A 24312-nucleotide genomic window follows, 5' to 3' on the forward strand; every position below is an offset into this window, starting at 1 on the left:
TAAATATTTATATATATATATATATACACCTGTGAAACCATCAGCATGATCACATAATGAACATATCCACCCCTTCCAAAAATTTACTCATGCCTTTTTATAACATCTTCTTCTTACCCCTTATCTGTACCTCCCTATAAGCAACCACTTATTTACTTTCAATCACTGTAGATTAGTTTATATTTTCTAGAGCCGTATTCAAATGGAATTATGCAGTGTGTATTCTTCCTGCCCCCACTCCCTGGCTTCTTTTATTCAGCAGGATTGTTTTGAGAAAATCAGTCATGTTTTGCAGGTATCAACAGTTCGTTCATTTCATTGCTGAATACTATTCCATTGTATGGGTCAGGCCACAATTTATTTATATATTCACTTGCTGATGTATATCTGGGCTATTTCCAGATGGGGCTCTTTCATATAAAGCTTCATAGAAATGAACATACAAATGAACATATCTAGAAGTGGAATGGCTAAATAATATGGTGGTGGTGGTTTAGTTGCTAACTTGTGTCCTACCCTTATGACTCCATGGACTGTAGCCTGCCAGGCTCCTCTGTCCATGGGATTCTCCAGGCAAGTATACTGGAGTGAGTTACCATTTCCTTCTCCAGGAGATATTCCCGACCCAGGAATTGAACCCGGGTCTCCTATATTGCGGGCATATTCTTTACCAACTGAGCTACAATATGGTAGGTATGTGTTTTAATTTTTAAGAAACTGCCAAACTGTTTTCCAAAGCGATTGTAACATTTTCATCCCTGATAGCAGTGTATGAGACTTTCTGCTCCTCCACATCCTTGCTAAAGCTTAAAATCATTATTCACTTTGAATTTTAGTCATTACAATTGATGTACAGTGGTATTTCATTGTGTTATAATGTTAAACCTCTTTTCATGTGTTTATTTGCCATCTGTGTGTATATTTTAGTGAAATGTCTGTTAAGGAAACATTTTGCCTAGTTAAAAATGGTTGTTTGCGTTCTTATTAATGAAATTTCTTATAATAAAATTTGCACATTTAAATGTAAGTTCTTTGTCATAAATAATAGTTTTTTGCTTTTTAAAGTATTTTCTCCCAGTATGTGGATTTTTTCCCCGTTACCTTAACAGAATCTTTTGAAGACAGAAGTTTGAACTTCTAAGGAAGTCAAATTTGCCAATTTGTTCTTTTATGAATCATACTTTTGGCTATATATTTAAGAAAATTTTTGCTGTACAGTAGAAACTAACACAGCATTGTAAAGCAACTAGACTCTGATAAAAATTAATTAAAAAAGATATATTTGTCTAATACAGAGTCACAGTATTTTCTCCTGTATTTTCTTCTAGAAGTATTATGGTCTTAAGTTTTACACTTAGGTACACAACTCATTTTAAATTAATTTTTATATATGATATGATACATGAATCAGTTAATTTTTTGCATATGAATATCCATTTGTGCAAGCATCATTTGCTGAATAGACTGTCTTTTCTCCACTGAATTGCCTTTGTCAAAAATCAGTTGTCCATATTTGTGCAAATCTAATTCTAAACTATTCTGTTCCATTGAACCATTTACCAATACTGCACTGTTTTTATTTCTAAAGCTTTGTAGTAAGTCTTGAAATCAGATAGCCTTAACCCTTCCCCTGTGTCGTTTTCCATGCCTGCTGTTAGCATGGAACTCACTGGACTGCCATTGCTAATAAACACAACTGTTTCAACTAGTAGACCCACAGCCCTTGGCAGGAAGCATGACTGACTTATTTTTTAAAACGTAAACTAGATCATGTTTATGTCATACTATCTCTCTTCAGTCATACTAGTCTCTGTTTCTACTCCATGTACACCAAGCACATTTCCGTTTAGGAGACTTTGTAGTCCCCTCCCCACTCTGCCTGTTAATCCCTTCCCCCGAGAGTCACATGACTTGTCCCTCCTTTCACTGAGGTCTCTCCAGCTTTCTGGCCCATGGAGCCAATGCCTTTCCTGACTGTTTTCTCTGGAGTGCCTTTTCTGTCTCTATATCCATCCACCCTGATCTGGTTTTCTTCAGAGCTCTCTTCTCTGTCTGACCTGGTACATTTTATTATATATTTGGTTTCTTTGAAGTTTATTTCCCTTACTAGAGAGTGAAACCTCTGTGAGAGGACTTTTGTCTGCTTTTTTCCTGTTGTTTTCTTTTTTTCTGTGTATCCAGCATTGGGACAGTGACTGGCACATTGTGCATACTTGAAAAATAAGTCTTTGTAACTCATTTCTTCCCATTGTAGCTGGTGGATATGGACGTATGTAAAGCAGAGTTAACATAGTAAATCACACTGCTATTCTCAGAAAGATCTTCCTGCAGGATTGGCCCTGGGCTGGCATCTGGGAACTTGGCTTTCAAATGGGCTCCCACCACTGCTAGAATTGATCAGAGTTATTCACTCTGCCTAAACTGTTGGAGAAGACTCTTGAGAGTCCCTTGGACTGCAAGGAGATCCTAAAGGTGATCAGTCCTGGGTGTTCATTGGAAGGACTGATGTTGAAGTTGAAACTCCAATACTTTGACCTCCTGATGCAAAGAGCTGACTCATTTGAAAAGACCCTAATGCTGGGAAAAATTGAGGGCAGGAGGAGAAGGGGATGACAGAGGATGAGATGGTTGGGTGGCATCACCGACTCAATAGACATGGGTTTGGGTAAACTCTGGGAGTTAGCGATGGACAGATAAGCCTGGCGTGCTGCGGTTCATAGGGTCGCAAAGAGTCGGGCACGACTGAGCGACTGAACTGAAATGAAATGAAACTGTTTGTACAAACAGTATGGTTTATGCTGAACACCTGCTTTCCTTTGTGTAAGGAAAATAAAAATGCAGTCAGTATTGCTAAGAGAACTTTCTAAAATGGAGCCAGGAGGCCGTCGAAGAAATGTGACTTAAACATGTGTTAGCCTGGCTGGAATCTGATCTTTTGGCTACTTATTGTCCTAACAAAGACATCCAGAACATCTGCCAGAAACTCAAGATACTTGTTGAACCCTTACCCTAAAATAGCTCATGACAGCCTATCTAGTTATTGGACTTACCTTAAAGTAGCTCATGATTCCTAAGGTCAAGTATTTCCCGACTCCTGTCAGAGTTGATCACAGTTCTCACCAGGCAGCTGTAGCACAACCTGGTGACTTGTGTCTTTATAAGCCCCTGACTCCTTCCCTTTCCTGAAACACTCTTTTGGTTTTATCAGAATCTTATATCGACCCCCAATAAACTCTTTGCTTATTTACAGCCATCTTCTCTCTCTCTCTCTCTCTTTTTTTATTGACACCTGGGATTTTGTGATTTTGATACAGGTTAGGCAGAGAGTACCTGTGTGACCAGCCCCCAGTCAAAGCCCTGGACTCTCAGGCTCAAATGATTTTCCTGGTTGACGGCATTTCACAGATGTTTTTGTCATTTGATGCTGAAAGAATTAAGCACATTGTGTGTGACTTCACACAGGAAGATTCTTGGGGGCTCGTGTCTGGTCTCCTCTGTTCACTTCATGCACCTTTTCTCTTTGCTGATTTATTTCGTATCTTTTTGTTGTAGTAAATCATAGTCATGAAAATGACTGTATGCTGAGTACTGTGAGAAGTTCTGCTAGTGAAGCATTGAACCTGAGGGTGGCCTTAGGGCTGCCCAACCTAGAAAGGATTATTTTTTTAAAATGAAAATTAAACAAATCATCAACATTAAGGAGCCTTTCCAATAAGAGAAGAGCATCCAGTCACAGAGACTGGGGCTCAGGAGCAGCTCTGCAGTCACTGGAAGGTCTCTAGGATGCAGGTTAGACTCCAGTCTGAGATGGTTTAGGGGCCTGGAGGAGGCTGGATGTTTTTAGCAGTAGTATATATAGTGAGCTTGATTGCTAGCTCCACATTCTACATTGTTAAGAGGATTAAGAGTTTGTTCATATAAAACGAGAGCTTTACTTGTGACCTGTCACTTCAGGAGCCGTATGTGCTAGCTCTGTGCTTAGCACTTACAAGGGAACTTCAAAGTTGGCTTTGCCAAGTTGCTGAGCACTGCACTGTGGATGTGGGGTCTCCCTGCCTCCCTCACTGAAAAGGCCATCTTTGCACTGGAGTCTGGAGTGGCTGAGTGTCATGTTGGGACTAAGGGTACCAGCTGTGAGGTCTGGCTAGAGGGGAAGAAGCAGATGTCAGGACAGCCACTCTGGGGTGGGGGAACATTGCAGATGAACAGAAGTCTGGGTCTTTCAGGGGCCTCAACCACTTTAGGAATCAGTATAGGGATTCATATCTCCTCTACCGGTTCTTAGTATCTGTTGCCACTTCCTCACACTGGGCTCCATGAATGGGCTGTGTCTTCTTCTCTCTTGTTGTTGTTGTTGTTTGTTCACTAAGTTGTATCTGACTCTTTTGTGACCCCATGGACTGTAGCCCGCCAGCCTCCTCTGTCCATGGATTTTCCCAGGCAAGAATACTGGAGTGGGTTGCCATTCCCAACCCAGGGATTGAACCTGAGTCTCTTGCACTGGGAGGCAGATTCTTTACCGTTGAGCCAGCAGGGAAGCTCCTATTGAAATTCAGGTGTCATATATGAAATCCTCATATCGACTTATCTAACTTTCAGCATTGCAGGAGGAGGATCCTGTGTGGTGATGAGGCTGAGTCAGGGAGGGACAGCTTCACAATTAGATGGGTTGGGGGCCAGGGGCTCTTGGCCTCTCCAAAGTTGTTCTGTGTGGTACTCAGCATTGGCTAGTTCTCTGCTCTCTCTTTTTTCTGCCCTGAAGACTGAGGAATCCTTATGTTGAGATGGAAGAACCATCAGATCCAAGGATTCTGGATCACTGCATTGCTACATGGAGGCCAGATGCCCTGGAGAAGTTCTTGGTCATGAAATAGTCTTTTGCAGGAGACAAAAATAAACAAAATTTTGATGTGAGATTTTGGAATTTGTTACCCAGCAGAGCCTACCCTAGACTGCCTAAAATACCTGTTGGTTTAATCTTTTCTGCTCCTCATCCTCTCCCCCTCCACTTCACCCCTGCCCCCAAGCCATGCTAACTATCCTATTATGATTCGATTGCCAAACTTTAGCAGTGTTAACCAAGCCTTCCATTAAACCCCTTTGTCATAAAGACCTAAGGAAGAGATTTCATTATAAGAAGAGGTGAAGAGGCCACCCTTTTGTTTAATTAGCATTAAAAACTTTCTAAAATTACAAGTTATATTCTTCTGGTCCTAGGAATGACTGAGTACTTAATTAACCCACAAAGCAGTTGTATTCCTGTGAGTCAGGCAACGTCCCCAGGAATGTCACTGTGCTACAGAAGGCAGCTTTCTCTCTCTGTCATTTGTTCACATTATTGAGTCATCCATCATCTGTTCACATTATCTGTTCATCATCCTTCCAAAGCGGGGAAGAGCTCCATCACCAAACTTGGTTCCTCTATTTTAATGTCTTCTTTTTTAGCCCACTTTCCAGGGAGCTCCTTTTCAAATGCTAACAAGAAGAGATTAGCTTTAATAGCCTCTCTCATTAATTGTCTGACCAGAGTAAGAATATGTCTTGAGAGACAGATTTCCCTTCCACGTGCCTCTGATAACGTCAAGGCACTATGCAGGATCTCTAGGTCTGCGAATGACCCCAGAATACAAATTGCTCTTTCAGAGGTATTTGACTCTGCTCCTAGAGTAACTATAATCTCAGCATGTCAGTTTTGACATTTCAGTTAGTAGGCATTGCACATATTTTATAAGACAGGGAATTATTAATGGTATGGAAGGGGAGACACAGAAATATCACCCAATGTCATTTACATCTGTTCTATCAAAAGGGTGAGCAACAATCCATCATGGAAGGTTTAAGTGCCCTCCTGCCAGGGGTGAAAACAGAGACAACAGGAACAATATTAAACTAGAATGACCCCTTAAGGTCCTGTTCACTTTTAGAAGTTATAAATGGTTGTATTTCAAAGCTAGAAGTACCATTTTAGATAATCACTTTATATACGAGGAAACCAAGACCCACTGGGGGTGATAACAACTGTGATGGTGAGGTGGGTCCGGAATCTCCCTTTTCCTTCAACATTTAGTGACTTGATCACCTACTATGTGCTAGGCTGGGACTTTTGCTGTTGTTTAGTCCCTAAGTTGTGTCCAATTCTTTTGCGACCCCATGAACTGTAGCCCACCAATCTCCTTTGTCCGTCGAATTCTCCAGGCAAGAATACAGGAGTGGGTAGCCATTTCCCACTCCAAAGGATCTTTCCGACTGAAGGATCAAACCCAAGTCTCCTGAATTGCAGGCAGATTCTTTACCACTGAGCCACCGGGGAAACCTAGGCTGGGGCTACTGTGGTAAAAAACATAATGTTCTTGACCATGTAAAGGCTCTTGGCCTAGGTTTTCATTTATGTCTCTCCTTACATCACAACACATTGTTTCAAATTTGGAAGTGCTTTTGTTTCTGGACCATTTTTAACTGTGAGATGCAAGAGTGGCCTAATGTTTTTTACACTTGATATTCTTCCCTTAAAAAGAATCACTCCTTTGATTTCAGTATTTCCTCTCTACCCAGTGTTATTAATCAAAACAGAAGTTCTTGGGAAGGATAATATATATAAAATCCTTAACCCTTTATTGATAATTATTTTTATATCTTTTTTATGAATGAGAAAATGAAGCTCAGAGAGCTTAAATTACATGTCCATTTTCCAGTAAATAATATGAATTGAAATCCCATGCACATCTGACTGATTCTAAAGCTCCCACTGTCTTCTTTATAAACTACTTTAATATTCTAACTCTGCACATTCTTGGGGAATGCATTCTAGAAAATCATACTAAATAGAGAATCTGCTTGTTCCCTTAATTTTTTTCCACAGCCTTGCCTTTCTTTTTTTTTAGTGAACTTTGGGGGATAGGTGCAGTAAAATGGTTAGGGATATTAACTTCTCTCAGGGTAGAAAAGAATGGTTTCAAGGTGAAAGGTCAGGGAGTGTTGGGAGCCTCAGATTCTAAATCTGTGAGTAAGAAGGATGACCAAAGAAGTCAGACTATTTGTTTGAGAACTACCCACAGTGAGTGAATTCTGAATGGCACAATGAGGCTTGTTGCTATGACACCAAATAATTCCATATTCAGTGCAATGGAATCCCCATTTGTGTTCTTAAAAAATTAAAGCAGTTTTATGGATATTAAATGTTTAAGTGGCTCCAGCAGCTAGAAAGAAAAATCATCTTATGAATAAAACAGGCCAGTGCCTGATTGCTTGCATGAAAAGTATTTGAAAAATGTGTTTGCAGAGTTCGGGTCTTGACAGCTTTTGTTTTATGGTGTGCGGTGATAGGAGGCAGTGGATGAGTGAATATATAAATGATGGTAGGTAAACTACAGAATGTAAAAATTTTGAGAGAGAAAGGAAATTTCTTCAATACATTTTTTGCCTGAGCACTTATTATGAGCTCAGCAACATACAGGTTTTCGTGGAGAATGCAGAAATAGCCTCTGGTATGGGTTTTGCTTCATCCTTTTTTCATGTATTAGCTTGGAAGGCATTAACATACTTGGCTATGTATCAAATCAACCATGAAGTTCTAATGTGTTAGCACAGTAGATTTTTTAAGAAATGTAAAATTTACCCCTGTTAAGTGTACAATTCAATGAGTTTTGACAAATCTTTTTATTTGTATATTCACCATTACAATTAAGAGATATAATGTTTCTATCACCCTAAAAAGTTCCCTTGTGACCCTTTGGAGTTAATCCCTCCCTCCCAGAGACTGCCAACTGTTGCTATGATTTTTTATTCCTATTTTTTATTTCTATTATTTTGTCTTTTACAAATTATATTAATATTATATTAATTGATATTATGCTAACAGTATGTAGATTTTTGTGTCTGCCTCTTTTTACTTAGTGTAATGCTTTTGGAGATTCATTCATTTTTGCATATATCACTGGTATTGATACATTTCTGTTTTAGTGCTGAGTAGTGTTCCATATTATGGATATGCCACAATGTATTTGTCCATTTACTAATTGAATAACATTTTGATTTTTAGCTACTAAGAATAAAACTTTCATAGAGAGTCAGGTACAGATTTGTATGTGAATGATAACATAAATGTTTATCACTTATGTAAAGTGTTCAGTATAGGTTTTCACAATGGACAAACAGCTTTTTTCTCCTCCCACTTTGTAACTTGGGAATCTAGGCTTCTTTCGTTTTGTGGATCCCTAACCACCTAGGGCCTTGAACCTCTTTGTTTCCAGCCATTGGAAAGGAAAGGGACCTCCTTCTACTATTCCAACCCGTAAAGGACACACCATAGTCTTGTTTGTGTTCTACTGGTGAGAAGCGGACAAGTGGCCACCCCAGGATGCAAAGGAGCTGGGAATTTAGTCCCAGGAACCACTTTATATTATGGACAGGGTGCATGGATTTTTGGTGGACTCATATCTGTTGATAACAAAGTTTATTTGTGCAGCAAATATTTATTGAAAACCTAACAAATACCAAGCACTGAGCTAGGTGCTGGAGATAAAGAAGTGGCTAAATAAGCAAATCAATCAAAAGCTCAAAACAGAAAGTCCAGTCCTTAGTATCTTGAGTTTATAGTTTGGTAAATTTCAGGGAATTATCATGTGTTTTATTTTCCTGGAAAAAGTTAATAGGAATGAAAGTGCCTAATCAGAAAGAGTGGGATATGGAATAGATATGAGAATTATAAAATGGCATATGAAGGAAAAATCATGCCAAGTGGGTCAGAGAAATCTCCCCAGAAGAGATAAGATTTCACCTGAGTTCTTAAGGATGTGAGCAATGTGGGTAGAGTAGCAATTTCAAAAGAGATAAATGATCCAAGAAAGGGAATGGAAAGAGTGACAAGCCTTGCATATGCCTTGCTGGAGGTGGATAAAGGCGTTTACCTGAATTCTCTGCTTTGCTAAGTTGTCCACATACTGACATTTACGCCCCAGTACAAGGCTCATTTAAGTTGCTCTCTAAGGAATTTCTGTTCAATTTGGCTGTTTTAACGGCTGCTGCTCTGTTATACTGATGGTAATTGAATGCTTTAAAGTGTAGAATTGCGTACCCCGTGGTGGCAAAGTTTTTCATAAATTAAATAAGTAGTCCTATTGCCTAGTGGGTGTTTCCTAAATATTAATAGCATTTTTTTTCCGAACAAATTAAGCTAGCAAGAAGAAGGTTACTTTCTTTCCTTTTACAGAGCAGTTTGGAGAGAGATGCTGATTACAAATTAAACCATTGACTGTTTAAATCTAGAGATTTATTAGTGTGGTTGATTTCATATGTCATTTGCTGTTTGGATATAGTGAGGGAAACAAATCTCTGATAGGTACTTCAGAGAAGATTTAAGACAGAAAATTAGGTGCTTATAAAATTATTCAAATGGTGGTAGCAGCAGCAGTCTGGGGGTCCATCACAGTAGCTGTGATCTGGAAGCCAGGAAACTGCTGCCCCCACGACACAGCAGGTGACAAAAAATGATCCCTAGAGTTCAGACAGTACTTGCAGCCTCTTACGAAGGCCTCCACCTTATTTGCCTTCTAAATCTAGCAGCAGTTTACCTTGCTCCTAGAGTCTATATTTCATCCACATTCTTAGATCTAAGGGAGTCTAGGAAATGTAGATTTTTGTCTACTTGTGATTTAGAGTGAATGTAAAAGAGGTAACATTACTAAGCACCAATTGACAACACTTAATCTAATTATCACACTTATTTTTCTGGTTCCTTCACTTCTGTTTCCCTTTATGGCAGCTAAACAGAAAATTTTATACAGAAAAGCCATAGAAAAAGAGATACTGAAAGCATTATTATTATTCTTAATTTTAAATATGAGAATTCATATTCCTATCTGATTGCTTTCTTATAAAAGCCGGTATTAAAAGTAATAACGATCCTTAATTTCTCATGGGAATATTACATAGCATCAGATATTCTGCTTCCTGGACCCACTGGTCTTCTCACACATTGCCGTGGCTGTGCTCCTCAGACAACTTTGTTGCATTTTCCCCAAATAATTTTAAGTCAACAATTGATGAGATACAGATATTTTACTGAAGATGTAGTTGTAAGATGGGAAAAAAGGATTCATATTACATTCTATTTAATAAAACTGCTTGTTAAATCACCATGTCTTCCCATCTAAGTTCCTCTTGCCAGCCTGCTTTCTCCCTCTCTGGGAAGCTAAGAATCCTCTATGTTGTGTCAAGAAATGTAGCCAACACCTTCAGCTTACCTGTCTACTACTCAGCAAAACAAAACCTGGACACTTAGCAGAACTGTCCCTATCAATCATTCTGCATGGCCTTTTGCCAGGAAAGTGGGAAAATCACAGAGGTTTCTTTTTACCTTACAGCCTAAGTGGCTTTTCAAAGTCCTCGTCCAACAAAATAATATATTCTTATAGCAAAATTCTATCTTATAAAAATGCATTTTCTTTTTCTTGTTATAGTTATTATAAAACTTTTTAGCTCTAGAACAGGGGATCTGATAGTCAACATTTTAGAGAAATGATTACGAACTATAATTAATAGTATACTAGAAATAATAATTTTATGGCACAAATCTTTTTAAAGTTTACAGTAATTAAACAAGACACTATAAAGCTAATTAAAATGTCATTTAACTTAGATACTGTGATATATTTATATTTAAAAATTTCAAGTTTGAAGCCCTTTTATGTCCCTCATTTAATTTGAACACTGCAATAATATAAATACACAAGTACTATTATTATTTTTTATTGAGAGATGTACAACATGATTCCATATTTGTATGTATTGCAATATGATCACCCTGCAAAGTTAAAGATGTTTTTTCCTGTGGTGAGATCTTGTAAGATTTACTCTCTTAGCAACTTTCAAATATACGGTGTAGTAATATTAACTATAGTTGCCATGCTTCACAGGTCTTATTTCTTACCAGAAATGTGTGCTTTGGAATAGTGAGTTCTGAGGCTATAAAAATTGTGGCCAACTTATTTCCTTTGTTCACTGTGGGGTATTATGAGGCACATTGCATCTATGCATTTCTTCTTCGTATATCGTATCTGATAGTCCCAACCCCATCCAGTTCCATAAAAATTGTGATAATAATAAAAATACCCAACTTTGACTGCCTACTTTGTGCTTTTGCTTTATAGACACTGTTGGAATCCTCAAAACATTACAAGATACATAATACATGACATGTATGTACATGTGGAGGATTATTCAACTTGCCCAAGAATAGAGTTTGTAAATGCTGAAAATACCATTCAAACCCAGAGTTTTTGTTCTTTCTTCTCTATATTATTTCCTGTATCCTGTAAAGCAGAATCGAGCCCACAGTGATTCAATTCAAGTTAACAAATAATTACTGGATATTAATAACATCTATCTCTTTTCAAAATGAAAATGAAATTTGTTAAATTGTAAAGAATTTCAAGATAGCTACTGTAGTCAGTTGCTCAGTTATGTCTGACTCTGTGGCCCCATGGACTGTAGCCTGCCAGTCTCCTCTGTCTATGGAATTTCCCAGGCAAGAATACTGGAGTGGGTTGCCATTTCCTCCTCCAGGGGATTTTTCTGACCCAGGGATCAAACTGGCATCTCTTGTGTCTCCTGCATAGGCAGGTGGGTTCCTTACCACTAGCGCCACCTGGGAAGCCCCTAAATAGCTACAGCAGAGCACTAAATTGAACACAGGGTCCTCCTAAAGCACAGGGCACAGCTTAGGTGCCCAAGCTGGTCCTGGGTGTTGGCTTATGTGACCACCATCATACCAGGCTCTGTAGATACAAATACAAGTAAGATACCATCTTCCTGCTTGGGGAGTTTTGGGGGCTTGGGAGGTGTTTCTTTTTCGCAATACCTATCAAGTCTGTACTATATTCTCTTGACTGTTCTTGGGGGTGATAAATCTTTTCTTTCTGAGGGGTAAGATTTCCTGAAATAGCCAAACTCACACAGCTATGAGTTTTGCCCATAATTTTGAGAGAGCAGCCTTGGTAGTTAGTAATGGCAACTTTTGGTTCCAAACAAAATGTGACTCTAAGGAAGGAAGCTTGATTTTCTTGTGAGACCTTTGATCTAAGACTGGGCATATGTACAATAAAAATACTACAAAAATACTGGCCTTGAGAACCAGGGAGAATTCTCAGAATAGGCAGACTGTATTGAAAGTAGTGCTGATTTGATTTCTGCTAATTAGCAATGGAAGTTAAAAATATTATCAGTTTCAGTACCTTAAAGTCGCACTTTATATGCTTTATATGCTTGTTTCCCTGGTATTTTTCTTTAAAAAAAAATTTCCCCCTTGTCTGTATGAGTTGTGATATACCAGCCTTCACTAGAGGCTGGTAATGTTGCAAAGAGACTAGTTCAGGAATGAAGATGAATGCATAGATCTTGTGAAATGATGGAACGATAGACTGGGATAGCATCCTGTGAAGTCATTGGACTTTGGAGACTGTCTTTAACAAGGTTGGGGATCAAATGGAACATATTTGGTAACGTGTCTTGCAAAGGGGAGCACTAGATAAATGTAAGAAATGGTGTAGCTTCTTCTTGTTTTACAAAGAACAAAAGCACTTCTCTCCCAGCCTGATCATCTGTCTTCTGACTTTACTTCCTAAGGTCAAGTTTTTGTGGGCTGGGTCCTGCTGGACCACTGCTGGGTCGCTTAGTTATAACTCAGCTCCTATCTTCTCACCACTCCAGGAGAGGATCCAAACCCTTTATTTTCTGGGTGATGAATGGGACCTGCCTAATCCCTTGGCTTCCCCACTTTCTTCCTCTGAGTTAGAGACTGGCTGACTTACATTATAGATTGGGTCAGCTATGAACAAGGAGTGTGCTGGGAAAATGAAATGAAAAATGGACTCAGTTATTCTAAGGTTTATTTTCCCAACCAGGCAAGGGAGAACAGTTTCTCTAAATAGGTGGGACCATCAGCAGCAGCTTGGGTAGCTGTCAATTTTAGTCAACTGTTGATGCAGGGTCTGTCTTTATACAATTAGAACCTGAGTCTCAGGACAGCCAGGGAATCCCAAAATAATCACCGTCATGCCAGTTATGAGGTTTTTCTCTTCTCTCTCTTGATCTCTTTCACTCTTTATACAAGCACTTTGGTTGAAACAAGTTGTGAATCAAAAGACCAAGACTATCCCTCTGTTTACTTTGTGGATGTGTGTGTATGTGTGTGTGGCTATGATGTTCATAGTTTGGAATAATGTGCAATTATTCAATTAATTAAAAGAAAGAAAAATACCTCCCTCACATCCTTTTTATTTCTTTCAGCATCAATTTTAGTTTATTCATTATTGTTAAGGTATCAGGAATTCCTGAGGTAAAATGCAGTGTCATCTAATTCAACCATTAACAATTTGAGAATTTTTATTATTTTTTTAAACTAAAATCTGCTCTACAATAGCTCTTGCCATCAGTTTACAAGCTTTTTCCAAAACAATCTCATATTTGTGAAATTATTCTTCAATAGCTTCAATCAGTGCTTTAGACTCTCTTTTTCTTTAAAATCATTTAGTTTGGTATCTTTGGTTTTCAATTTTTTTTATCTTTGTCATGAAAGATTCAAATAACACCAACTTGGAAATCTTGGCTTTGAGGATTTGATTTTTTTTTTTTTTTTTTTTGAGGATTTGATTTTTAATAGAAAACAACTGGCTGAATAATCTCCTCCTTTTTCCAGATAATCTGATTTCTTAGGCAACCTTGAGAGTTTCATTTCTCTTTGATTTCCCTTACCAGTTTCAATCTTATCTCAGGATAATCAAATCCCCATAAATGTAAAAGCCTTCTTTTTTGAAGTTGCTGCCATTGAAACCTTGACAGCTTTCTTATCTATGCCCTGAACTGCTTCCTCAGCCCCTGCTAAGGTCCCATTGAAATGTATCTTTTCTTTCTCTTTCTGAATGTGTTTTGACCCAACACATTGTATAATATCTGGGGATATAATGGTTGTGTATATTTAACTTGCACTTTTTGAGAGACTGAGTTAACAACCTCACTGATAAGACTTTTATATCAATCAACCAATCAATCAAAATATATACTTAGCTGCTGGTAAGACTGGGTTCTAAGTCACACATTAGAAATCATGAGGCATGGTCCTTAGCTGCTTTTGAGAAAAGTTTGCATTCTAATGCATACACTGCTTTCAAATTGTGGTGTTGGAGAAGACTCTTGAAAATTGCTTGGACTGCAAGGAGATCAAACCAGTCAATCCTAAAGGAAATCAACCTTGAATATTCATTGGAGGGACTGATGCTAAAGCTGAAGGTTCAATACTTTGGCCACCTGATGTGTAGAGCCGACTCACTGGAAAAGACCCTGATGCTGGGAAAGATTGAGAGCAGGAGGAGAAGGGGGCGACAGAAGATGAGATGATTGGATGGCATCACTGACTCAATGGACATGAGTTTGAGCATACTCAGGGAGATAGTGAAGGACAGGAAAGGCTGGTGTGCTGCAGTTCATAGGGTTGCAAAGAGTAAGACACAACTTAGTGACTGAACAACAGATGTACCACTAGAGGCTTGAATTATGTCCCCAGAGCTCCAGGGAGAAGAGACTGTTGGCTTCTTTGCATCACTCTGCTTTGCTTCTGCTGTAGCATCTTCATCCAGTGACACATTTGTGGTTGTTGGTTCCTCTGTCTATACTGTCAACTCCCCTTTATCTTTGGATGTTCAGCAACTAGCACAGTGAAGGGCACCTTCAGTACTTCTGTCTGGTTGATGGATGGAGGCAATGCATGTCTAAATGTTCTGTAAGTTCTGTTCCTACCCAGTTCTGAGTCTATACTCACTGTGTAGAGTCCTGTTAAAATGTAGTCCAGCATCATCCATGGCAGGGATTAAATTTGTAATTTTGTCTCTCTCTCTATATTTTTTTTTTTTAAGACAGAGGTGGGATATATTTTCCTGGGCTGCCTTTAGGTAGAATTATTCTATGACACCCCTCCTTACCTCCTTTCCATCCCAAGGTAAATAAACCTATGTTTGATACTTTCTTGTCTTTTGGAGAAATTAAATTTTACTATTCATAAAAGAGGATGGCCTACACTATTTTGGATTTCAGGAATCATGGGAGTAGTATTCAGATCCTGAGAAGGATACCCAAGGGATGGTGATTCTTTACCATAGCTGATTCCTGAGGCCATCTGGTTTCTAAGCCTGGTTTGTAACCTAGGGTATTGACAAGGGACAGTACTGCAGTAACAGCATCACACCAGTGCCCAGGCTTAAGGTGAAGTGGGGCCTCTGTCTCACAGTGTTCTCGGGGAGTAAATGGCTCCCCTGGCCTGTGCTTTAAGCCTCAGGAATGTCTATGCTTTGAAGAAGATGCCTACTAATCTCTGGCCACTTCTTCCATGTTTGAGGTTTGGTGCAGACATCTGTAAATTTCCCCAGTTACTAAATTGTGGGTTCTGCTTTATCAATGGCCTCTTCATTTACTTGAAGGTACTTCATACCAATTTCATGTTCTACATATAACTTTGGGTCTGGGGTTTATATTTCCTATTTCTTGGGTGAAGAACAATGGTGAGTTTTGAGCTAAAGAGATTAGGTAAATGGAAAAGCGAAAGTGATTGTTGCTCAGTCGTATCCAACTCTATGCGACTCCATGGACTGTAACCCTCCAGGCTCCTCTGTCCGTAGAATTCTCCAGGCAAGAATCCTGGAGTGGGTTGCCAAATTCCAATTAAAATGTGATCACTCTAAGACTTCCCTGGCTGTCCAGTGTTTAAGAATCTGCCTTCCAATCCAGGGGACAGAGGCTCAATATCTGGTCAGGGAACTAAGATCCCACATGCCTCGGGGCAACTAAGCCCTCAAGCCACAACTAGAGAGAAACCCCTATGCTAAAACTAGAGAAGCCTGCAAGCCACAATGAAGATCCTGTGTGCCACAACTAAGACCTGACACAGCCAAATAAATATTAAAAACAATGTGATCACCTCACTTCAATAGGATTAAAAGACTTTTTTCTTACAGGGGAATAAACATATTTATGTGAAAAAACGGCACCAGCCTTCACATGCTTATAACAAAGGGGCTTTTTGCCATTAACATCCAGTAGCTTCAACATCCATTCTGAAAATGTCTGCTGCCCTGCAGTTACTCTCCAGCATCTCAGTATTTTCCTCATTTCTTATTCTTTTTATAGTCACATCTACTCATAAGAGAAGGGGTGAAGTTTGTTTCTGTCTATTGGTTGTTAAAACTTTAAACTAAGGAATCTTTTCTAGGAGTGCCTTTATTTTAATAAACACAGACCTGTAAACCAAAGAATTAGAGCTCCACACACGAATTTTAAGTATTGGCCAGTGAAGCCTAAGATATTTTGGAGTCATTAGACATTTTTGGTTCTCTTGAAATATCCTGAAATGTGGTGAATCATCTATTCCATCAGAATGATTTGGATTATTGGTGGTCAGTGATACTGTTTAAAGCTTTCTTTGATGTCAAAATACATTTTATAGGAGTCGATGTTAAATATCCTCCATGATATCAACCTCCATAGTAAAGAATGTCTTGAAATGGGTCTTTTGGGAAATGGCAGCCCTAAATCTTTCATCTTTGTCATGTGCCCAGTGGCTGGAACTGAAGTCTGGAGAGGTCCCCAACATTGCAACCCAATGTTTATGTTTGAATCCAACTTGACTTCATAAAGTCCATGTTGGTTATAGGAAGGGAGTACTGGGAGGCCCTTCTTCTGGCTGCTATTTGGATCTCATAGGATAGAGACATTAAAATGACATGAAGGAAGGCAGGATGGAGTAGGAGGAGAAATCCTTAGCTCAATGCTTTAATCAACCCCCCTTTGTCCATCAAAGGTCTGCTCCTTGTCACCTTGGGGGATGTCTCTAGGAGGTTCCAGCTGTACCTGTTGAACCTACTCACTTTATTTGTTTTGTCTTTGTTTATAGACTCTTGTTGGAGATTGGGTTCATCCTAGTTGGACCAGAAGTCTCCAAGTGGCCCTTGATGCATGGAAACTAAAATTCCCCACAGCGTACCAGCCCAAGCACCTGGGCCCTCAGCTTGGAGAGAAACTGGGAGCACTACTTACCCAAACGAAGAAGTCAGATCCAAGGCAGGAAACAGAGTAAGGTAATTGTATTACTTTTCTATTGCTGGGTAACATACCAGTTTAGCAGCTTAAATCTATACAACTTTATCATCTCGCTTTCTGTGTGTCAGGTGTTAGAGCATGGATTAGCTGGATTCTCTTTTCAGGGTGTCTCCAGTCTTAAAGTGTCGGCTGGAGCTGCAATTTCATTTAGGCTCAGGATACACTTCCAGGGTCACTAGTTGTTAGCAGAATCGAAGAATTGAGTCTGTTTTCTCCTTCAAGGCCAGTGGACAAATCTCTCTGACTTCAAAGAGGGGCCCAGCCTCTCTTCTAAAGAGTTCACCTAATAGGGTTATGCCTACCCAGGATAATCTCCCCACTTAAATTGATTAACTAAAAAAAAAAAATCAAAGCTTAATTATATCTGAAAAATTCCTTTGCCTTGTAATGTAGCAATCATAGGAGGGATTCCATCATACCACATATCCTGCCCATACTCAAAGGCAGGGCCTTATGGAGGGCTCGTATGCCAGGGAATTGTGGCTATCTTGGGGGGCATCTGAACATTCTACTTATCAAAATAATAAAAAGCGTGTGATCCCAGGAGTCAGACAGTCCTGGGTTCAACTTCTGTCCTTGGTCTTTCCTGTCTGTTAAGTAATACTGGTTTTCTGATATCTGACCTATCAAATGAAGATAGTCATATTACTGTGCAATCTTGTAGAGATTTGAGCCAGTTGGTGTAATCATCTAGCACAGGGAGTCCCCCATCAGCAAGGATATTATGATAAGAGGGAAGATACTGCTCTTGGTCTAGGAGAAGGGGGAGTAGATAGCAGTAATGCTTATATGTTATGAGCTTAATTGTTGTGGAAAAGTTTTTGAAGGCCTTTGGAATATTGAACTACATCTGCAAATCCACGTAAAGAATGGGAATTTACCAAGTAATAACTGGGCAGTTTCACATGTATGTTTTCAGTTTGTTCAACCTAAACCGCAAAATTCAAACAAAGAAGACATGAAAGTCTGGCTCAGACATTGCAAACTTGCAGCATCTAATGATAAGGATAGATAAAATGTTTTTCCTGTTTTTGTAATAGAGCTAAATTTTTCTATTTATGAAAGTAATATATGCAGATTATATAATTTGGGAATTATGTATAAATACAAAGAAGATAACCAATATAGGAATTAGTTTGTTTCCTCCCAGTGTTTTCTCCTTGCAAACTTATATTATTAGTATCTTTCTATGCATACAGTTGGGCTTCCCTATGGCTCAGTGATATAAAGAATCTGCCTGCCAATGCAGAAGACACAAGAGACATGGGTTTGATCCCTGGGTTGGGAAGGTCCCTTGTAGAAGGAAGTGGCAACTCACTCTAGTATTCTTGCCTGGAGTATCCAGTGGACAGGGGAGCCTGGCAGACTACAGTCCTTAAGGTTGCAAAGAGTTGGACACAACTTAGTCACTAAATAACAACATGTGTACAATTACACATCCTTCTTATTTATCTTAATATTAGGTCATAAGCAGGTTTCTTTTTTGACAACTGTTAAATTAAAACCATCATTTAAAATGGCTACACGCTTTAGAGGTTGCAATTTTGCATTAGTTTGTATGACTATTTGATTAACGTCTCTCTTCGCCAACTGGAATATAAATTCCATAAGAATATGAACCAGTTGTGCATCACTGTTGTATCCCTAGCACCTAATGATACCCTGGCACATGGCAGATAATAAGTAATTTTTGAAAGAGTGAAAGAATGAATAAATGACTATATCTTGTGAATGTGCTATAATTTACTGGCACTCTATTGTTGTTAAACACTTTTTTCATTATTATAAATGAAGTTGTGGTGAGTATTGCACATAAAGCATTTTCCCATGAATAAAATGGTTCCCCAAATGCAGTGTATTTAATACTAGTACCCACCCATGAATGCTATATCATTCCTGTAAGTGTCAAAAAATAGACAAACGTCTATAATATTTTTGATGAGAGAATCAGGTCTCATTATGCCCTCTGAGTTTGCTGATTATAACATAGAACATACTGGCTATTGATTAATAATTGTATCTATAGATAAAACCCAAAGTGGAGATTTTGCAAAGGTGGTCTTTGTTTCCCTGGTGACCCCCAAGAGCTTGGGTGGCATCTGGGTATAGTATGAAATGTACTTGCAGTAGACAGAATTCTAAAAATGGGTCTCAAAATTCTATGATTAATCTACAGGACCTATGACTATAATGAGCTATTACTACCATAATTATGTTGTGTTATATGGCACAGTTGACTTTAAGATAGATAAATTAAAAGAAAAAGCTAGGGAATGAGATGCCCATAAAGGCTCTGAAAAACTCCTTCATGTTTCTTGGAATTTAGAAAGTCATACACATATGTAGGGCTATGTGCATGCTCAGGGCTGTGTGAGTGCTGAGAAAGACCTGAGATAAATGTCCTAAGCTCTCACCTCTGGCTCACCTTGAAGTTCTGTATAAATCTGAAGTAAAGACTAAGGTAAAGTTGTCAGCTGGCTGGCTGATTGTTAAGATGTACCCCAACATGCACACCAAGATTCTAAACAGAGACTGAGACACCTGCTGGTTTCACGAGTTTTAAGAAATTTCTGTTTAATAATTAGCAACTACTAAGCTAACTGAGCAAACATTTCATTTACCAAATGAAACAGAGAATACAGATTTTATAAAAATAGTTCAGAAAAGTCACTAAACAAACAACAATCAGCAGTGATAACAAACTCTGGGAAGGAGGGAGAATATAATTTTCAGAGTTTCCACATATGTTCCGTTTTCAAAAAAAGTTATGAGACATGGAAAGAAACAAGAATGGATAGCCCAAACAGAGGAAATAAGCACATGATAGAAACTGTCCCTGAGGAAGCCCAGATGGTGGACTAAGTAGATAAAGATTTTAAATCAACTATTTAAAATATATTCAACATAACTTAAGAATATCATGTTTATGAAATCAAAGAAAATATGAGAGCAATGTTTCACCAAATAGAGACTACCAATAAATATATAAAAGTTATTTAAAAAGAACCAAATAGAAACTCTGGAGCAAAAAAATACAGTAAGTGAAATTAAAAAAAAAAAATTACTAGAAGGGCTCAAAAGCAGGTTTGATAAAGTGGAATAAAGAATCATTGAATTTAAAGATAGGTCACTTGAGGAACAGAAAGAAAAAGGAAACAAGAAAAATAATGAACAGAGCCTTAGAGACCTGTGGTGTATTCAAATGTATGAACACACACACAATGGGAATCCCAGGAGAGAACAGAGCAAGAGGAGTAGAAAGAATACATGAAGAAATACTGGCTGAAATACCCCAAATTTGTTAAAATAAAAACAAAAACATTTATCCACACATCTAAGAAGCTCAGTGAGCTCCAAGTAGGACAACCTCAAAGAGAGTAACACCTAGACAAAACATAATCAAATTGTTGAAATGCAGAGACAGAGAGACTTGAAAGCGGCAATAGAGAAGTAACTCATCACTTGCAAGATTAACCTGATTTCTCATCAGAAACCATGAACAGCAGAGATAGTGGGGTGATGTAGTCAATGTGTTCAGAGAATAAAAATGTCAACCAATAGATCCATTAAATCTATCCTTCAAAAATAAAGGAGAAATTAGATCATTGTGACATAAACAAATTTGAGAGAATGTTGTATACAAAAATTAACTAAAAAATGGATCAAAGATCTAAATATAACAGCTAAAATATAAAACATGAGAAAACACAGGTCTAAAGCTTTATGACCTTGTCTTAGGCAATGGTTGCTTAGCAATGCCACCTAAAGTGCAAGAAACCAAAGAAAAACAGATCAATGAATAGCATCAAGAAAGTAGAAAGATATCTTCCAGAATGAAAGAAAATATTTGTATAAACACATACACGATGTATAATATACCCTTTTTGATATATGATGTAATAAAATATTTGTATATAAAAAAAGAAAAGAAAAAGATAGATAGATTATTTAGATGGACTTTATTTAATCACACGAACCCCTTTAAAAGCAAATGTTTTTTTCTGGTTGGTGGCAGAAGGAAATGAGAAAATGCTGTCCTTATCTTCCCTGATATGCAGAATCTTGTGTAAAGATTCCACTGTGAGGCTGAGTCTAGAACTATCTCACAATTGTCTTCTTCTGTTCCTTTGTTTTCTTTTTTAAATTAATTTTTATTGGAGTTTAGTTGATTTATGATGTGTTCATTTCTAGTGCACAGCAGAATGGGTCAGTCATACATGTATGTACACCCCCTCCCTTTTGGACTTCCTTCCCATTCAGTTTCCCCACAGTGCACTGAGTAGAGTTCCCAGTGTTATACAGCATGTTCTCATTAGTTATCTATTTTATGTGTAGGTGTGTTAAGTCACTTCAGTCATGTCTCACTCTTTGCGACTCCATGGACTGTAGCCCACCAGGCTCCTCTGTCCATGGGATTCTCCAGGCAAGAATACTGGAGTGGGTTGCCATGCCCTCCTCCAAGGGATCTTCCCAACCCAGGGATCTAACCCATGTCTCCTGCATTTGCAGGTGGGTTCTTTCCTGTAACTGCCACCTGAGAAGCCCCTATCTATTTTGTACATAGTATCAATATTGTATATGTATCAGTCCTAATTCTTCTTGTTCCTTTCTTATTTGAGTATTTTAGGACTGATGGGTGGATGTAATTAACTGTCATAATTTTAGAACTGTTTCGGCAAATATATCCTCAAAATGTGGTTCTGACTGACTGGCTGACAACCTGAAGTCTCCACAGAAAGCCACTTACTAGAGGACTTCACCATTGCTCAAAATCTAACTTTCAGCACCCAGCAGACTTGGGAAGCAGCCTTTGTCTCCACACTGGGAGTGGGCAGGAAGAGCAATAACCAGCCTGGTGGAAAATGATGGATGAACTGCTTATGCAAAGTGCTCATGGGTACAAGGGAAACTTAATCAAAAATGAAAGTTTGAATTTCAGATGAAGAAAACATTCTAAACACATCATAGCTTTAAAACAATAATAGCAACCAACTAACCAACAACTTAAACGGGTATTTATTTAAAAAGGGAGAGAAAAAAGGGAGTGGCCCTCAGACTTTTTTGTAATGTAAAATGCCAGAGGAAAATAAAGCAATGATTACTGAAGTTCGATGGAACAGGTTATGCCCCCAAATTCTCTCCTTAGCCAGTTATCATTCATTTGAAAGCTACAAAAAGGAATACACAGGCATGCAAGACTTTAGTACTGTAGTACTTTTCACATTTTAAAAAAACTAAAAATTTCTTAACAATAAGAGAAATAAATGAACTAGTCAAAATAAATGGAATAGAACAGGAAGAAAAACATAAAGAAATAAGAAGAAAGATTAAAGACAATTTTATAAGTTAGAAAACAGAATTGCCTTCTCCAAATACAGTTTATATTAAGTTCTAAAAACTTAATTTTGTAAAAAAGCAATAATATAGACAAAAGATTATGTAATCCAAGTAGATTAAAAATACAGTAGATTTAGTAATGAAAATATAAGCAAATTAAATCAATTGTACAAAAATAATTTTTAAAATACTAGCCTGTTAATTTTCAGTTTCATTGAAGTATATGATTTTTTGACAAATATCCAAAAATTGGTACATAGGGTAGAAGTTATCAATATATCAATAACGCTAAAATAAATGCAAAGATTGAAGAAATAACCCCAGGAAATAACCCAGGTCATGCCTGGGTGGTTTCACTAATGTTTTATGGTCTTTCAAGAGATACACGATGCTAATATTGTTTAAACTTTGTAGAGCACTGGGGAAAAAAAGACCCTTGCGATAACTTTATTTTTATATGGATAGTGTAAGCCTTGTGGCCAAAACTTGAAAGAGGTAGCACAGGATAAAAAGAAATGAAAAACTGTGAGTAATTTCTCATTTATCCATGAAGCAAACAAGTTGAATAATATATTAGAAATACAAATCCAACAGTATAGTCAATGAATAATTCACCATGACTAAACAGAATTTATTTTAGGAAAATGAGTATGGCACATTTGAAAATCTATTAATATAATTCATGATATTAGTAGGTTAAAGGGGAAACACTGTTATCATAATTTCCAAATATGTATTTTATAATAATTTAATATTATGATTAAAAGAACAAAACCTCAGTCTTTAGGAATAGGTGTGTCCTTCCTTAACACGTGGGGGCTGAAAGCTTGGTCTCAAGTGAACAACAGACACACCAAAGACACAGTGGGTTAGGTGAGGTCAGATGAAATAAAACAACACTTCCTAATGTCATCCTTAGACTTCAGCACAGTTTTGGAAATGCTACTTTATGCAAATAGAAGTGAAAATAACAGCAAATGAAAGAAGAATGAAAATTGGAAAGGATAAAGTTATAATTTATAGGAAATATAAAGAGATGAATGGCTTCTGAAAAACCCAATATAATCAACTAAAACCAGCTATTGGACATAATGAGAGTTCAAAAGATTTTATTTTTTTTATTAATTTATTTATTTTAGGTGGAGGCTAATTACTCTACAATATTGTAGTGGTTTTTGCCATACACTGACATGAATCAGCCATGGGTTTACACATGTTCCCCATCCTGGATAGTGTAAGCCTACAATTGATTTAATTGTCTCTTTGATGTGATTTGTGCATCTCAACTCTCATCATTCATTCAACAAATATTGACTCTGCATCCAGATATTCTGCCAGATGCTTGATATGAGCTGTTGGTCCAGAGTCCTAGAGGGATCCAAGAGAGAAATCGTTCTCGGCTAGGTTTCTGAACCAACTGAGAAATAAGAGAAAATAGAGAGCACACTGAGAAAAAAATGTTTGCTAAAATTGTTCAGTAGACAGCTCATCTGACGATAGTTGGAGTCTGAAGAGCAGATATGCTTTACTAGGTCACTGCCTTCCACTGTTTGGGTGCAGAGGGAAGGACAGAGTCCACATCTCACATGGGCAGCAGTGTGGATGGACTTATACCCCCCAGTTGAGCTCTGCAGATAAAAGTCTCCAGGTGAATTTTTCTGAATAAGGGCGAGGAAGGTAGTGGAGAGAAACCAGGTGTGTGATGCTACTTTGATTTTTTCCTAGGGAAGGAAAAGGCCAGGGATAGGGACACCCTCCCCAGAGAGGCAATGGTTGTCTAAAAGAAAGTAAGCTTCTAGCTTCAAAGTCATTCCCCCTGTTCCTAACCACTGT

At 38.1% G+C, this 24312-nt stretch overlaps 1 long non-coding RNA gene across 1 annotated transcript in view; it reads left to right on the forward strand.

Moving 5' to 3' along the window:
* Positions 1-24312, forward strand: part of LOC145541809 (uncharacterized) — a 474179-nt gene that overhangs the window by 218292 nt on the left and 231575 nt on the right. The window contains exon 3 of the long non-coding RNA XR_014079305.1: positions 16937-17120. This is a non-coding gene — a long non-coding RNA (uncharacterized LOC145541809). The remainder of the gene's footprint in view (positions 1-16936; positions 17121-24312) is intronic.

Source organism: Giraffa tippelskirchi, chromosome 3, assembly GCF_054371585.1.
Source record: "Giraffa tippelskirchi isolate mGirTip1 chromosome 3, T2T-mGirTip1v1.2.pri, whole genome shotgun sequence".
Taxonomy (NCBI): Eukaryota; Metazoa; Chordata; class Mammalia; order Artiodactyla; family Giraffidae; genus Giraffa; species Giraffa tippelskirchi.